Below are 17,212 nucleotides of genomic sequence, written 5' to 3' on the forward strand. Positions count from 1 at the left end.
CACGCCTCCAATCTCATCTGAACTTGGAAGCTAAGCAAGTTTGTGCCTGGATAGTACTGAGGTGGGACCCTACCTAGGAATACCATGTGCTGTAAGCTTTTCTTGCATCACTTTAATTTACTTTCAAGCTGACATTCTCAAATGTGAAGTGCAGTGATTAATAAAAAAACTGTCTGTTAGTGCCTCCGAATACCAGATGTTGTAAGCTTTTATTGCATCATTTTAATTTACTTTCAAGATAACATTCTAGAATGTCAAGTGCAGGGATTAATAAAAAAAAATGTCAGATTGTTCTTTGATCATATTTTCTATGATTAGGCAATTTGAGTAAGTGCTTAAGGTTTACGGCCATACCAGCTTCAGCACGCCTCCAATCTCATCTGAACTTGGAAGCTAAGCAAGTTTGTGTCTGGATAGTACTGAAGTGGGACCCTACCTAGGAATACCATGTGCTGTAAGCTTTTCTTGCATCACTTTAATTTACTTTCAAGCTGACATTCTCAAATGTGAAGTGCAGTGATTAATAAAAAAAAACTATCTGTTAGCACCTGGGAATAGCAGGTGCTGTAAGTTTTTTTTGCATCACTTTCATTTACTCTCCAACTCACATGCCTGAATGTGAAGTGCAGTGATTCATCAAAAAACTATCTTTTAGCACCTTGGACTATGAGATGCTGTAAGCTTCTCTTGCATCACTTTAATTTACTTTCAAGATGACATGCTAGGATGTGAAGTGCAGTGATTAATTAAAAAAACCTATCTGTTAGCACCTGGGAATAGCAGATGCTGTAAGTTTTTCTTGCATCACTTTAATTTAATATGCAACTGACATGCTTGTAAGTGAAGTGTACAGATTAAATAGAAATCTATTAGTACCAGGGAATAGCAGGTGCTGTAAGATTTTATTGCATCCCTTAAATTTATGTTCAAGCTATCAAGCTCAAATTTGAAGTGCAGTGAATAATTAAATCAAACTATCTGTTAGCACCTGGGAATAGCAGATGCTGTAAGTTTTTATTGCATCACTTTAATTTACTCTCCAACTGACATGCTTGAATGTGAAGTGCAGTGATTAATAAAAAAACTGTCTGTTAGTGCCTCCGAATACCAGATGTTGTAAGCTTTTATTGCATCATTTTAATTTACTTTCAAGATAACATTCTAGAATGTCAAGTGCAGGGATTAATAAAAAAAAATGTCAGATTGGTCTTTGATCATATTTTCTATGATTATGCAATTTGAGTAAGTGTGTAAGGTTTACGTCCATACCAGCTTCAGCACGCCTCCAATCTCATCTGAACTTGGAAGCTAAGCAAGTTTGTGCCTGGATAGTACTGAGGTGGGACCCTACCTAGGAATACCATGTGCTGTAAGCTTTTCTTGCATCACTTTAATTTACTTTCAAGCTGACATTCTCAAATGTGAAGTGCAGTGATTAATAAAAAAACTGTCTGTTAGTGCCTCCGAATACCAGATGTTGTAAGCTTTTATTGCATCATTTTAATTTACTTTCAAGATAACATTCTAGAATGTCAAGTGCAGGGATTAATAAAAAAAATGTCAGATTGGTCTTTGATCATATTTTCTATGATTATGCAATTTGAGTAAGTGTTTAAGGTTTATGTCCATACCAGCTTCAGCACGCCTCCAATCTCATCTGAACTTGGAAGCTAAGCAAGTTTGTGCCTGGATAGTACTGAGGTGGGACCCTACCTAGGAATACCATGTGCTGTAAGCTTTTCTTGCATCACTTTAATTTACTTTCAAGCTGACATTCTCAAATGTGAAGTGCAGTGATTAATAAAAAAAACTATCTGTTAGCACCTGTGAATAGCAGGTGCAGTAAGTTTTTTTTGCATCACTTTCATTTACTCTCCAACTCACATGCCTGAATGTGAAGTGCAGTGATTCATCAAAAAACTATCTTTTAGCACCTTGGACTATGAGATGCTGTAAGCTTCTCTTGCATCACTTTAATTTGCTTTCAAGATGACATGCTAGGATGTGAAGTGCAGTGATTAATTAAAAAAACCTATCTGTTAGCACCTGGGAATAGCAGATGCTGTAAGTTTTTCTTGCATCACTTTAATTTAATATGCAACTGACATGCTTGTAAGTGAAGTGTACAGATTAAATAGAAATCTATTAGTACCAGGGAATAGCAGGTGCTGTAAGATTTTATTGCATCCCTTAAATTTATGTTCAAGCTATCAAGCTCAAATTTGAAGTGCATTCAATAATTAAATCAAACTATCTGTTAGCACCTGGGAATAGCAGATGCTGTAAGTTTTTATTGCATCACTTTAATTTACTCTCCAACTGACATGCTTGAATGTGAAGTGCAGTGATTAATAAAAAAACTGTCTGTTAGTGCCTCCGAATACCAGATGTTGTAAGCTTTTATTGCATCATTTTAATTTACTTTCAAGATAACATTCTAGAATGTCAAGTGCAGGGATTAATAAAAAAAAATGTCAGATTGGTCTTTGATCATATTTTCTATGATTATGCAATTTGAGTAAGTGTGTAAGGTTTACGTCCATACCAGCTTCAGCACGCCTCCAATCTCATCTGAACTTGGAAGCTAAGCAAGTTTGTGCCTGGATAGTACTGAGGTGGGACCCTACCTAGGAATACCATGTGCTGTAAGCTTTTCTTGCATCACTTTAATTTACTTTCAAGCTGACATTCTCAAATGTGAAGTGCAGTGATTAATAAAAAAACTGTCTGTTAGTGCCTCCGAATACCAGATGTTGTAAGCTTTTATTGCATCATTTTAATTTACTTTCAAGATAACATTCTAGAATGTCAAGTGCAGGGATTAATAAAAAAAAATGTCAGATTGGTCTTTGATCATATTTTCTATGATTAGGCAATTTGAGTAAGTGTTTAAGGTTTACGGCCATACCAGCTTCAGCACGCCTCCAATCTCATCTGAACTTGGAAGCTAAGCAAGTTTGTGTCTGGATAGTACTGAAGTGGGACCCTACCTAGGAATACCATGTGCTGTAAGCTTTTCTTGCATCACTTTAATTTACTTTCAAGCTGACATTCTCAAATGTGAAGTGCAGTGATTAATAAAAAAAAACTATCTGTTAGCACCTGGGAATAGCAGATGCTGTAAGTTTTTCTTGCATCACTTTAATTTAATATGCAACTGACATGCTTGTAAGTGAAGTGTACAGATTAAATAGAAATCTATTAGTACCAGGGAATAGCAGGTGCTGTAAGATTTTATTGCATCCCTTAAATTTATGTTCAAGCTATCAAGCTCAAATTTGAAGTGCAGTGAATAATTAAATCAAACTATCTGTTAGCACCTGGGAATAGCAGATGCTGTAAGTTTTTATTGCATCACTTTAATTTACTCTCCAACTGACATGCTTGAATGTGAAGTGCAGTGATTAATAAAAAAACTGTCTGTTAGTGCCTCCGAATACCAGATGTTGTAAGCTTTTATTGCATCATTTTAATTTACTTTCAAGATAACATTCTAGAATGTCAAGTGCAGGGATTAATAAAAAAAAATGTCAGATTGGTCTTTGATCATATTTTCTATGATTATGCAATTTGAGTAAGTGTGTAAGGTTTACGTCCATACCAGCTTCAGCACGCCTCCAATCTCATCTGAACTTGGAAGCTAAGCAAGTTTGTGCCTGGATAGTACTGAGGTGGGACCCTACCTAGGAATACCATGTGCTGTAAGCTTTTCTTGCATCACTTTAATTTACTTTCAAGCTGACATTCTCAAATGTGAAGTGCAGTGATTAATAAAAAAACTGTCTGTTAGTGCCTCCGAATACCAGATGTTGTAAGCTTTTATTGCATCATTTTAATTTACTTTCAAGATAACATTCTAGAATGTCAAGTGCAGGGATTAATAAAAAAAATGTCAGATTGGTCTTTGATCATATTTTCTATGATTATGCAATTTGAGTAAGTGTTTAAGGTTTATGTCCATACCAGCTTCAGCACGCCTCCAATCTCATCTGAACTTGGAAGCTAAGCAAGTTTGTGCCTGGATAGTACTGAGGTGGGACCCTACCTAGGAATACCATGTGCTGTAAGCTTTTCTTGCATCACTTTAATTTACTTTCAAGCTGACATTCTCAAATGTGAAGTGCAGTGATTAATAAAAAAACTGTCTGTTAGTGCCTCCGAATACCAGATGTTGTAAGTTTTTATTGCATCATTTTAATTTACTTTCAAGATAACATTCTAGAATGTCAAGTGCAGGGATTAATAAAAAAAAATGTCAGATTGGTCTTTGATCATATTTTCTATGATTAGGCAATTTGAGTAAGTGTTTAAGGTTTACGGCCATACCAGCTTCAGCACGCCTCCAATCTCATCTGAACTTGGAAGCTAAGCAAGTTTGTGTCTGGATAGTACTGAAGTGGGACCCTACCTAGGAATACCATGTGCTGTAAGCTTTTCTTGCATCACTTTAATTTACTTTCAAGCTGACATTCTCAAATGTGAAGTGCAGTGATTAATAAAAAAAAACTATCTGTTAGCACCTGGGAATAGCAGATGCTGTAAGTTTTTCTTGCATCACTTTAATTTAATATGCAACTGACATGCTTGTAAGTGAAGTGTACAGATTAAATAGAAATCTATTAGTACCAGGGAATAGCAGGTGCTGTAAGATTTTATTGCATCCCTTAAATTTATGTTCAAGCTATCAAGCTCAAATTTGAAGTGCAGTGAATAATTAAATCAAACTATCTGTTAGCACCTGGGAATAGCAGATGCTGTAAGTTTTTATTGCATCACTTTAATTTACTCTCCAACTGACATGCTTGAATGTGAAGTGCAGTGATTAATAAAAAAACTGTCTGTTAGTGCCTCCGAATACCAGATGTTGTAAGCTTTTATTGCATCATTTTAATTTACTTTCAAGATAACATTCTAGAATGTCAAGTGCAGGGATTAATAAAAAAAAATGTCAGATTGGTCTTTGATCATATTTTCTATGATTATGCAATTTGAGTAAGTGTGTAAGGTTTACGTCCATACCAGCTTCAGCACGCCTCCAATCTCATCTGAACTTGGAAGCTAAGCAAGTTTGTGCCTGGATAGTACTGAGGTGGGACCCTACCTAGGAATACCATGTGCTGTAAGCTTTTCTTGCATCACTTTAATTTACTTTCAAGCTGACATTCTCAAATGTGAAGTGCAGTGATTAATAAAAAAAACTATCTGTTAGCACCTGTGAATAGCAGGTGCAGTAAGTTTTATTTGCATCACTTTCATTTACTCTCCAACTCACATGCCTGAATGTGAAGTGCAGTGATTCATCAAAAAACTATCTTTTAGCACCTTGGACTATGAGATGCTGTAAGCTTCTCTTGCATCACTTTAATTTGCTTTCAAGATGACATGCTAGGATGTGAAGTGCAGTGATTAATTAAAAAAACCTATCTGTTAGCACCTGGGAATAGCAGATGCTGTAAGTTTTTCTTGCATCACTTTAATTTAATATGCAACTGACATGCTTGTAAGTGAAGTGTACAGATTAAATAGAAATCTATTAGTACCAGGGAATAGCAGGTGCTGTAAGATTTTATTGCATCCCTTAAATTTATGTTCAAGCTATCAAGCTCAAATTTGAAGTGCAGTCAATAATTAAATCAAACTATCTGTTAGCACCTGGGAATAGCAGATGCTGTAAGTTTTTATTGCATCACTTTAATTTACTCTCCAACTGACATGCTTGAATGTGAAGTGCAGTGATTAATAAAAAAACTGTCTGTTAGTGCCTCCGAATACCAGATGTTGTAAGCTTTTATTGCATCATTTTAATTTACTTTCAAGATAACATTCTAGAATGTCAAGTGCAGGGATTAATAAAAAAAAATGTCAGATTGGTCTTTGATCATATTTTCTATGATTATGCAATTTGAGTAAGTGTGTAAGGTTTACGTCCATACCAGCTTCAGCACGCCTCCAATCTCATCTGAACTTGGAAGCTAAGCAAGTTTGTGCCTGGATAGTACTGAGGTGGGACCCTACCTAGGAATACCATGTGCTGTAAGCTTTTCTTGCATCACTTTAATTTACTTTCAAGCTGACATTCTCAAATGTGAAGTGCAGTGATTAATAAAAAAACTGTCTGTTAGTGCCTCCGAATACCAGATGTTGTAAGCTTTTATTGCATCATTTTAATTTACTTTCAAGATAACATTCTAGAATGTCAAGTGCAGGGATTAATAAAAAAAAATGTCAGATTGGTCTTTGATCATATTTTCTATGATTAGGCAATTTGAGTAAGTGTTTAAGGTTTACGGCCATACCAGCTTCAGCACGCCTCCAATCTCATCTGAACTTGGAAGCTAAGCAAGTTTGTGTCTGGATAGTACTGAAGTGGGACCCTACCTAGGAATACCATGTGCTGTAAGCTTTTCTTGCATCACTTTAATTTACTTTCAAGCTGACATTCTCAAATGTGAAGTGCAGTGATTAATAAAAAAAAACTATCTGTTAGCACCTGGGAATAGCAGATGCTGTAAGTTTTTCTTGCATCACTTTAATTTAATATGCAACTGACATGCTTGTAAGTGAAGTGTACAGATTAAATAGAAATCTATTAGTACCAGGGAATAGCAGGTGCTGTAAGATTTTATTGCATCCCTTAAATTTATGTTCAAGCTATCAAGCTCAAATTTGAAGTGCAGTGAATAATTAAATCAAACTATCTGTTAGCACCTGGGAATAGCAGATGCTGTAAGTTTTTATTGCATCACTTTAATTTACTCTCCAACTGACATGCTTGAATGTGAAGTGCAGTGATTAATAAAAAAACTGTCTGTTAGTGCCTCCGAATACCAGATGTTGTAAGCTTTTATTGCATCATTTTAATTTACTTTCAAGATAACATTCTAGAATGTCAAGTGCAGGGATTAATAAAAAAAAATGTCAGATTGGTCTTTGATCATATTTTCTATGATTATGCAATTTGAGTAAGTGTGTAAGGTTTACGTCCATACCAGCTTCAGCACGCCTCCAATCTCATCTGAACTTGGAAGCTAAGCAAGTTTGTGCCTGGATAGTACTGAGGTGGGACCCTACCTAGGAATACCATGTGCTGTAAGCTTTTCTTGCATCACTTTAATTTACTTTCAAGCTGACATTCTCAAATGTGAAGTGCAGTGATTAATAAAAAAACTGTCTGTTAGTGCCTCCGAATACCAGATGTTGTAAGCTTTTATTGCATCATTTTAATTTACTTTCAAGATAACATTCTAGAATGTCAAGTGCAGGGATTAATAAAAAAAATGTCAGATTGGTCTTTGATCATATTTTCTATGATTATGCAATTTGAGTAAGTGTTTAAGGTTTATGTCCATACCAGCTTCAGCACGCCTCCAATCTCATCTGAACTTGGAAGCTAAGCAAGTTTGTGCCTGGATAGTACTGAGGTGGGACCCTACCTAGGAATACCATGTGCTGTAAGCTTTTCTTGCATCACTTTAATTTACTTTCAAGCTGACATTCTCAAATGTGAAGTGCAGTGATTAATAAAAAAAACTATCTGTTAGCACCTGTGAATAGCAGGTGCAGTAAGTTTTATTTGCATCACTTTCATTTACTCTCCAACTCACATGCCTGAATGTGAAGTGCAGTGATTCATCAAAAAACTATCTTTTAGCACCTTGGACTATGAGATGCTGTAAGCTTCTCTTGCATCACTTTAATTTGCTTTCAAGATGACATGCTAGGATGTGAAGTGCAGTGATTAATTAAAAAAACCTATCTGTTAGCACCTGGGAATAGCAGATGCTGTAAGTTTTTCTTGCATCACTTTAATTTAATATGCAACTGACATGCTTGTAAGTGAAGTGTACAGATTAAATAGAAATCTATTAGTACCAGGGAATAGCAGGTGCTGTAAGATTTTATTGCATCCCTTAAATTTATGTTCAAGCTATCAAGCTCAAATTTGAAGTGCAGTCAATAATTAAATCAAACTATCTGTTAGCACCTGGGAATAGCAGATGCTGTAAGTTTTTATTGCATCACTTTAATTTACTCTCCAACTGACATGCTTGAATGTGAAGTGCAGTGATTAATAAAAAAACTGTCTGTTAGTGCCTCCGAATACCAGATGTTGTAAGCTTTTATTGCATCATTTTAATTTACTTTCAAGATAACATTCTAGAATGTCAAGTGCAGGGATTAATAAAAAAAAATGTCAGATTGGTCTTTGATCATATTTTCTATGATTATGCAATTTGAGTAAGTGTGTAAGGTTTACGTCCATACCAGCTTCAGCACGCCTCCAATCTCATCTGAACTTGGAAGCTAAGCAAGTTTGTGCCTGGATAGTACTGAGGTGGGACCCTACCTAGGAATACCATGTGCTGTAAGCTTTTCTTGCATCACTTTAATTTACTTTCAAGCTGACATTCTCAAATGTGAAGTGCAGTGATTAATAAAAAAACTGTCTGTTAGTGCCTCCGAATACCAGATGTTGTAAGCTTTTATTGCATCATTTTAATTTACTTTCAAGATAACATTCTAGAATGTCAAGTGCAGGGATTAATAAAAAAAAATGTCAGATTGGTCTTTGATCATATTTTCTATGATTAGGCAATTTGAGTAAGTGTTTAAGGTTTACGGCCATACCAGCTTCAGCACGCCTCCAATCTCATCTGAACTTGGAAGCTAAGCAAGTTTGTGTCTGGATAGTACTGAAGTGGGACCCTACCTAGGAATACCATGTGCTGTAAGCTTTTCTTGCATCACTTTAATTTACTTTCAAGCTGACATTCTCAAATGTGAAGTGCAGTGATTAATAAAAAAAAACTATCTGTTAGCACCTGGGAATAGCAGATGCTGTAAGTTTTTCTTGCATCACTTTAATTTAATATGCAACTGACATGCTTGTAAGTGAAGTGTACAGATTAAATAGAAATCTATTAGTACCAGGGAATAGCAGGTGCTGTAAGATTTTATTGCATCCCTTAAATTTATGTTCAAGCTATCAAGCTCAAATTTGAAGTGCAGTGAATAATTAAATCAAAATATTTGTTAGCACCTGGGAATAGCAGATGCTGTAAGTTTTTATTGCATCACTTTAATTTACTCTCCAACTGACATGCTTGAATGTGAAGTGCAGTGATTAATAAAAAAACTGTCTGTTAGTGCCTCCGAATACCAGATGTTGTAAGCTTTTATTGCATCATTTTAATTTACTTTCAAGATAACATTCTAGAATGTCAAGTGCAGGGATTAATAAAAAAAAATGTCAGATTGGTCTTTGATCATATTTTCTATGATTATGCAATTTGAGTAAGTGTGTAAGGTTTACGTCCATACCAGCTTCAGCACGCCTCCAATCTCATCTGAACTTGGAAGCTAAGCAAGTTTGTGCCTGGATAGTACTGAGGTGGGACCCTACCTAGGAATACCATGTGCTGTAAGCTTTTCTTGCATCACTTTAATTTACTTTCAAGCTGACATTCTCAAATGTGAAGTGCAGTGATTAATAAAAAAACTGTCTGTTAGTGCCTCCGAATACCAGATGTTGTAAGCTTTTATTGCATCATTTTAATTTACTTTCAAGATAACATTCTAGAATGTCAAGTGCAGGGATTAATAAAAAAAATGTCAGATTGGTCTTTGATCATATTTTCTATGATTATGCAATTTGAGTAAGTGTTTAAGGTTTATGTCCATACCAGCTTCAGCACGCCTCCAATCTCATCTGAACTTGGAAGCTAAGCAAGTTTGTGCCTGGATAGTACTGAGGTGGGACCCTACCTAGGAATACCATGTGCTGTAAGCTTTTCTTGCATCACTTTAATTTACTTTCAAGCTGACATTCTCAAATGTGAAGTGCAGTGATTAATAAAAAAAACTATCTGTTAGCACCTGTGAATAGCAGGTGCAGTAAGTTTTATTTGCATCACTTTCATTTACTCTCCAACTCACATGCCTGAATGTGAAGTGCAGTGATTCATCAAAAAACTATCTTTTAGCACCTTGGACTATGAGATGCTGTAAGCTTCTCTTGCATCACTTTAATTTGCTTTCAAGATGACATGCTAGGATGTGAAGTGCAGTGATTAATTAAAAAAACCTATCTGTTAGCACCTGGGAATAGCAGATGCTGTAAGTTTTTCTTGCATCACTTTAATTTAATATGCAACTGACATGCTTGTAAGTGAAGTGTACAGATTAAATAGAAATCTATTAGTACCAGGGAATAGCAGGTGCTGTAAGATTTTATTGCATCCCTTAAATTTATGTTCAAGCTATCAAGCTCAAATTTGAAGTGCAGTCAATAATTAAATCAAACTATCTGTTAGCACCTGGGAATAGCAGATGCTGTAAGTTTTTATTGCATCACTTTAATTTACTCTCCAACTGACATGCTTGAATGTGAAGTGCAGTGATTAATAAAAAAACTGTCTGTTAGTGCCTCCGAATACCAGATGTTGTAAGCTTTTATTGCATCATTTTAATTTACTTTCAAGATAACATTCTAGAATGTCAAGTGCAGGGATTAATAAAAAAAAATGTCAGATTGGTCTTTGATCATATTTTCTATGATTATGCAATTTGAGTAAGTGTGTAAGGTTTACGTCCATACCAGCTTCAGCACGCCTCCAATCTCATCTGAACTTGGAAGCTAAGCAAGTTTGTGCCTGGATAATACTGAGGTGGGACCCTACCTAGGAATACCATGTGCTGTAAGCTTTTCTTGCATCACTTTAATTTACTTTCAAGCTGACATTCTCAAATGTGAAGTGCAGTGATTAATAAAAAAACTGTCTGTTAGTGCCTCCGAATACCAGATGTTGTAAGCTTTTATTGCATCATTTTAATTTACTTTCAAGATAACATTCTAGAATGTCAAGTGCAGGGATTAATAAAAAAAATGTCAGATTGGTCTTTGATCATATTTTCTATGATTATGCAATTTGAGTAAGTGTTTAAGGTTTATGTCCATACCAGCTTCAGCACGCCTCCAATCTCATCTGAACTTGGAAGCTAAGCAAGTTTGTGCCTGGATATTACTGATTTGGGACCCTACCTAGGAATACCATGTGCTGTAAGATTTTCTTGCATCACTTTAATTTACTTTCAAGCTGACATTCTCAAATGTGAAGTGCAGTGATTAATAAAAAAAACTATCTGTTAGCACCTGTGAATAGCAGGTGCAGTAAGTTTTCTTTGCATCACTTTCATTTACTCTCCAACTCACATGCCTGAATGTGAAGTGCAGTGATTCATCAAAAAACTATCTTTTAGCACCTTGGACTATGAGATGCTGTAAGCTTCTCTTGCATCACTTTAATTTGCTTTCAAGATGACATGCTAGGATGTGAAGTGCAGTGATTAATTAAAAAAAACTATCTGTTAGCACCTGGGAATAGCAGATGCTGTAAGTTTTTCTTGCATCACTTTAATTTAATATGCAACTGACATGCTTGTAAGTGAAGTGTACAGATTAAACAGAAATCTATTAGTACCAGGGAATAGCAGGTGCTGTAAGATTTTATTGCATCCCTTAAATTTATGTTCAAGCTATCAAGCTCAAATTTGAAGTGCAGTGAATAATTAAATCAAACTATCTGTTAGCACCTGGGAATAGCAGATGCTGTAAGTTTTTATTGCATCACTTTAATTTATTCTCCAACTGACATGCTTGAATGTGAAGTGCAGTGATTAATAAAAAAACTGTCTGTTAGTGCCTCCGAATATCAGATGTTGTAAGCTTTTATTGCATCATTTTAATTTACTTTCAAGATAACATTCTAGAATGTCAAGTGCAGGGATTAATAAAAAAAAATGTCAGATTGGTCTTTGATCATATTTTCTATGATTAGGCAATTTGAGTAAGTGTTTATGGTTTACGGCCATACCAGCTTCAGCACGCCTCCAATCTCATCTGAACTTGGAAGCTAAGCAAGTTTGTGTCTGGATAGTACTGAGGTGGGACCCTACCTAGGAATACCATGTGCTGTAAGCTTTTCTTGCATCACTTTAATTTACTTTCAAGCTGACATTCTCAAATGTGAAGTGCAGTGATTAATAAAAAAACTGTCTGTTAGTGCCTCCGAATACCAGATGTTGTAAGCTTTTATTGCATCATTTTAATTTACTTTCAAGATAACATTCTAGAATGTCAAGTGCAGGGATTAATAAAAAAAAATGTCAGATTGGTCTTTGATCATATTTTCTATGATTAGGCAATTTGAGTAAGTGTTTAAGGTTTACGGCCATACCAGCTTCAGCACGCCTCCAATCTCATCTGAACTTGGAAGCTAAGCAAGTTTGTGTCTGGATAGTACTGAAGTGGGACCCTACCTAGGAATACCATGTGCTGTAAGCTTTTCTTGCATCACTTTAATTTACTTTCAAGCTGACATTCTCAAATGTGAAGTGCAGTGATTAATAAAAAAAAACTATCTGTTAGCACCTGGGAATAGCAGATGCTGTAAGTTTTTCTTGCATCACTTTAATTTAATATGCAACTGACATGCTTGTAAGTGAAGTGTACAGATTAAATAGAAATCTATTAGTACCAGGGAATAGCAGGTGCTGTAAGATTTTATTGCATCCCTTAAATTTATGTTCAAGCTATCAAGCTCAAATTTGAAGTGCAGTGAATAATTAAATCAAAATATTTGTTAGCACCTGGGAATAGCAGATGCTGTAAGTTTTTATTGCATCACTTTAATTTACTCTCCAACTGACATGCTTGAATGTGAAGTGCAGTGATTAATAAAAAAAACTGTCTGTTAGTGCCTCCGAATACCAGATGTTGTAAGCTTTTATTGCATCATTTTAATTTACTTTCAAGATAACATTCTAGAATGTCAAGTGCAGGGATTAATAAAAAAAAATGTCAGATTGGTCTTTGATCATATTTTCTATGATTATGCAATTTGAGTAAGTGTGTAAGGTTTACGTCCATACCAGCTTCAGCACGCCTCCAATCTCATCTGAACTTGGAAGCTAAGCAAGTTTGTGCCTGGATAGTACTGAGGTGGGACCCTACCTAGGAATACCATGTGCTGTAAGCTTTTCTTGCATCACTTTAATTTACTTTCAAGCTGACATTCTCAAATGTGAAGTGCAGTGATTAATAAAAAAACTGTCTGTTAGTGCCTCCGAATACCAGATGTTGTAAGCTTTTATTGCATCATTTTAATTTACTTTCAAGATAACATTCTAGAATGTCAAGTGCAGGGATTAATAAAAAAAATGTCAGATTGGTCTTTGATCATATTTTCTATGATTATGCAATTTGAGTAAGTGTTTAAGGTTTATGTCCATACCAGCTTCAGCACGCCTCCAATCTCATCTGAACTTGGAAGCTAAGCAAGTTTGTGCCTGGATAGTACTGAGGTGGGACCCTACCTAGGAATACCATGTGCTGTAAGCTTTTCTTGCATCACTTTAATTTACTTTCAAGCTGACATTCTCAAATGTGAAGTGCAGTGATTAATAAAAAAAACTATCTGTTAGCACCTGTGAATAGCAGGTGCAGTAAGTTTTATTTGCATCACTTTCATTTACTCTCCAACTCACATGCCTGAATGTGAAGTGCAGTGATTCATCAAAAAACTATCTTTTAGCACCTTGGACTATGAGATGCTGTAAGCTTCTCTTGCATCACTTTAATTTGCTTTCAAGATGACATGCTAGGATGTGAAGTGCAGTGATTAATTAAAAAAACCTATCTGTTAGCACCTGGGAATAGCAGATGCTGTAAGTTTTTCTTGCATCACTTTAATTTAATATGCAACTGACATGCTTGTAAGTGAAGTGTACAGATTAAATAGAAATCTATTAGTACCAGGGAATAGCAGGTGCTGTAAGATTTTATTGCATCCCTTAAATTTATGTTCAAGCTATCAAGCTCAAATTTGAAGTGCAGTCAATAATTAAATCAAACTATCTGTTAGCACCTGGGAATAGCAGATGCTGTAAGTTTTTATTGCATCACTTTAATTTACTCTCCAACTGACATGCTTGAATGTGAAGTGCAGTGATTAATAAAAAAACTGTCTGTTAGTGCCTCCGAATACCAGATGTTGTAAGCTTTTATTGCATCATTTTAATTTACTTTCAAGATAACATTCTAGAATGTCAAGTGCAGGGATTAATAAAAAAAAATGTCAGATTGGTCTTTGATCATATTTTCTATGATTATGCAATTTGAGTAAGTGTGTAAGGTTTACGTCCATACCAGCTTCAGCACGCCTCCAATCTCATCTGAACTTGGAAGCTAAGCAAGTTTGTGCCTGGATAGTACTGAGGTGGGACCCTACCTAGGAATACCATGTGCTGTAAGCTTTTCTTGCATCACTTTAATTTACTTTCAAGCTGACATTCTCAAATGTGAAGTGCAGTGATTAATAAAAAAACTGTCTGTTAGTGCCTCCGAATACCAGATGTTGTAAGCTTTTATTGCATCATTTTAATTTACTTTCAAGATAACATTCTAGAATGTCAAGTGCAGGGATTAATAAAAAAAATGTCAGATTGGTCTTTGATCATATTTTCTATGATTATGCAATTTGAGTAAGTGTTTAAGGTTTATGTCCATACCAGCTTCAGCACGCCTCCAATCTCATCTGAACTTGGAAGCTAAGCAAGTTTGTGCCTGGATATTACTGAGGTGGGACCCTACCTAGGAATACCATGTGCTGTAAGCTTTTCTTGCATCACTTTAATTTACTTTCAAGCTGACATTCTCAAATGTGAAGTGCAGTGATTAATAAAAAAAACTATCTGTTAGCACCTGTGAATAGCAGGTGCAGTAAGTTTTCTTTGCATCACTTTCATTTACTCTCCAACTCACATGCCTGAATGTGAAGTGCAGTGATTCATCAAAAAACTATCTTTTAGCACCTTGGACTATGAGATGCTGTAAGCTTCTCTTGCATCACTTTAATTTGCTTTCAAGATGACATGCTAGGATGTGAAGTGCAGTGATTAATTAAAAAAAACTATCTGTTAGCACCTGGGAATAGCAGATGCTGTAAGTTTTTCTTGCATCACTTTAATTTAATATGCAACTGACATGCTTGTAAGTGAAGTGTACAGATTAAACAGAAATCTATTAGTACCAGGGAATAGCAGGTGCTGTAAGATTTTATTGCATCCCTTAAATTTATGTTCAAGCTATCAAGCTCAAATTTGAAGTGCAGTGAATAATTAAATCAAACTATCTGTTAGCACCTGGGAATAGCAGATGCTGTAAGTTTTTATTGCATCACTTTAATTTATTCTCCAACTGACATGCTTGAATGTGAAGTGCAGTGATTAATAAAAAAACTGTCTGTTAGTGCCTCCGAATATCAGATGTTGTAAGCTTTTATTGCATCATTTTAATTTACTTTCAAGATAACATTCTAGAATGTCAAGTGCAGGGATTAATAAAAAAAAATGTCAGATTGGTCTTTGATCATATTTTCTATGATTAGGCAATTTGAGTAAGTGTTTATGGTTTACGGCCATACCAGCTTCAGCACGCCTCCAATCTCATCTGAACTTGGAAGCTAAGCAAGTTTGTGTCTGGATAGTACTGAGGTGGGACCCTACCTAGGAATACCATGTGCTGTAAGCTTTTCTTGCATCACTTTAATTTACTTTCAAGCTGACATTCTCAAATGTGAAGTGCAGTGATTAATAAAAAAAACTATCTGTTAGGACCTGGGAATAGCAGATGCTGTAAGTTTTTTTTGCATCACTTTCATTTACTCTCCAACTCACATGCCTGAATGTGAAGTGCAGTGATTCATCAAAAAACTATCTTTTAGCACCTTGGACTATGAGATGCTGTAAGCTTCTCTTGCATCACTTTAATTTACTTTCAAGATGACATGCTAGGATGTGAAGTGCAGTGATTAATTAATAAAACCTATCTGTTAGCACCTGGGAATAGCAGATGCTGTAAGTTTTTCTTGCATCACTTTAATTTAATATGCAACTGACATGCTTGTATGTGAAGTGTACAGATTAAATAGAAATATTTTAGTACCAGGGAATAGCAGGTCCTGTAAGATTTTATTGCATCCCTTAAATTTATGTTCAAGCTATCAAGCTCAAATTTGAAGTGCAGTGAATAATTAAATCAAACTATCTGTTAGCACCTGGGAATAGCAGATGCTGTAAGTATTTATTGCATCACTTTAAATTACTCTCCAACTGACATGCTTGAATGTGAAGTGCAGTGATTAATAAAAAAACTGTCTGTTAGTGCCTCCGAATACCAGATGTTGTAAGTTTTTATTGCATCATTTTAATTTACTTTCAAGATAACATTCTAGAATGTCAAGTGCAGGGATTAATAAAAAAAATGTCAGATTGGTCTTTGATCATATTTTCTATGATTATGCAATTTGAGTAAGTGTTTAAGGTTTATGTCCATACCAGCTTCAGCACGCCTCCAATCTCATCTGAACTTGGAAGCTAAGCAAGTTTGCGCCTGGATAGTACTGAGGTGGGACCCTACCTAGGAATACCATGTGCTGTAAGCTTTTCTTGCATCACTTTAATTTACTTTCAAGCTGACATTCTCAAATGTGAAGTGCAGTGATTAATAAAAAAAACTATCTGTTAGCACCTGGGAATAGCAGGTGCAGTAAGTTTTTTTTGCATCACTTTCATTTACTCTCCAACTCACATGCCTGAATGTGAAGTGCAGTGATTCATCAAAAAACTATCTTTTAGCACCTTGGACTATGAGATGCTGTAAGCTTCTCTTGCATCACTTTAATTTACTTTCAAGATGACATGCTAGGATGTGAAGTGCAGTGATTAATTAAAAAAACCTATCTGTTAGCACCTGGGAATAGCAGATGCTGTAAGTTTTTCTTGCATCACTTTAATTTAATATGCAACTGACATGCTTGTAAGTGAAGTGTACAGATTAAATAGAAATCTATTAGTACCAGGGAATAGCAGGTGCTGTAAGATTTTATTGCATCCCTTAAATTTATGTTCAAGCTATCAAGCTCAAATTTGAAGTGCAGTCAATAATTAAATCAAACTATCTGTTAGCACATGGGAATAGCAGATGCTGTAAGTTTTTCTTGCATCACTTTAATTTACTTTCAAGCTGACATTCTCAAATGTGAAGTGCAGTGATTAATAAAAAAAACTATCTGTTAGCACCTGGGAATAGCAGGTGCTGTAAGTTTTTTTTGCATCACTTTCATTTACTCTCCAACTCACATGCCTGAATGTG

At 35.4% G+C, this 17,212-nt stretch overlaps 18 pseudogenes; all 18 read left to right on the plus strand.

The window, feature by feature from the left end:
- The first annotated feature begins 340 nt into the window (after positions 1 to 340).
- Positions 341 to 461, plus strand: LOC145646189 (5S ribosomal RNA; annotated as a pseudogene).
- A 794-nt stretch (positions 462 to 1,255) lies between these two features.
- On the plus strand, positions 1,256 to 1,376 carry LOC145646136 (5S ribosomal RNA; annotated as a pseudogene).
- A 1,155-nt stretch (positions 1,377 to 2,531) lies between these two features.
- LOC145646137 (5S ribosomal RNA) lies at positions 2,532 to 2,652 on the plus strand (annotated as a pseudogene).
- Positions 2,653 to 2,894: 242 nt separating this feature from the next.
- Positions 2,895 to 3,015, plus strand: LOC145646190 (5S ribosomal RNA; annotated as a pseudogene).
- Positions 3,016 to 3,587: 572 nt separating this feature from the next.
- On the plus strand, positions 3,588 to 3,708 carry LOC145646138 (5S ribosomal RNA; annotated as a pseudogene).
- A 604-nt stretch (positions 3,709 to 4,312) lies between these two features.
- Positions 4,313 to 4,433, plus strand: LOC145646191 (5S ribosomal RNA; annotated as a pseudogene).
- A 572-nt stretch (positions 4,434 to 5,005) lies between these two features.
- On the plus strand, positions 5,006 to 5,126 carry LOC145646140 (5S ribosomal RNA; annotated as a pseudogene).
- Positions 5,127 to 5,919: 793 nt separating this feature from the next.
- On the plus strand, positions 5,920 to 6,040 carry LOC145646141 (5S ribosomal RNA; annotated as a pseudogene).
- A 242-nt stretch (positions 6,041 to 6,282) lies between these two features.
- LOC145646192 (5S ribosomal RNA) lies at positions 6,283 to 6,403 on the plus strand (annotated as a pseudogene).
- A 572-nt stretch (positions 6,404 to 6,975) lies between these two features.
- Positions 6,976 to 7,096, plus strand: LOC145646142 (5S ribosomal RNA; annotated as a pseudogene).
- A 1,155-nt stretch (positions 7,097 to 8,251) lies between these two features.
- On the plus strand, positions 8,252 to 8,372 carry LOC145646143 (5S ribosomal RNA; annotated as a pseudogene).
- A 242-nt stretch (positions 8,373 to 8,614) lies between these two features.
- On the plus strand, positions 8,615 to 8,735 carry LOC145646193 (5S ribosomal RNA; annotated as a pseudogene).
- Positions 8,736 to 9,307: 572 nt separating this feature from the next.
- Positions 9,308 to 9,428, plus strand: LOC145646144 (5S ribosomal RNA; annotated as a pseudogene).
- Positions 9,429 to 11,859: 2,431 nt separating this feature from the next.
- On the plus strand, positions 11,860 to 11,980 carry LOC145645954 (5S ribosomal RNA; annotated as a pseudogene).
- Positions 11,981 to 12,222: 242 nt separating this feature from the next.
- On the plus strand, positions 12,223 to 12,343 carry LOC145646194 (5S ribosomal RNA; annotated as a pseudogene).
- A 573-nt stretch (positions 12,344 to 12,916) lies between these two features.
- LOC145646145 (5S ribosomal RNA) lies at positions 12,917 to 13,037 on the plus strand (annotated as a pseudogene).
- Positions 13,038 to 14,192: 1,155 nt separating this feature from the next.
- Positions 14,193 to 14,313, plus strand: LOC145646146 (5S ribosomal RNA; annotated as a pseudogene).
- Positions 14,314 to 15,468: 1,155 nt separating this feature from the next.
- Positions 15,469 to 15,589, plus strand: LOC145645955 (5S ribosomal RNA; annotated as a pseudogene).
- The last annotated feature ends 1,623 nt before the right edge of the window (positions 15,590 to 17,212 follow it).

This window comes from Electrophorus electricus, chromosome 13 (assembly GCF_041902795.1).
Source record: "Electrophorus electricus isolate QZ-2024a chromosome 13, ASM4190279v1, whole genome shotgun sequence".
Taxonomy (NCBI): domain Eukaryota; kingdom Metazoa; phylum Chordata; class Actinopteri; order Gymnotiformes; family Gymnotidae; genus Electrophorus; species Electrophorus electricus.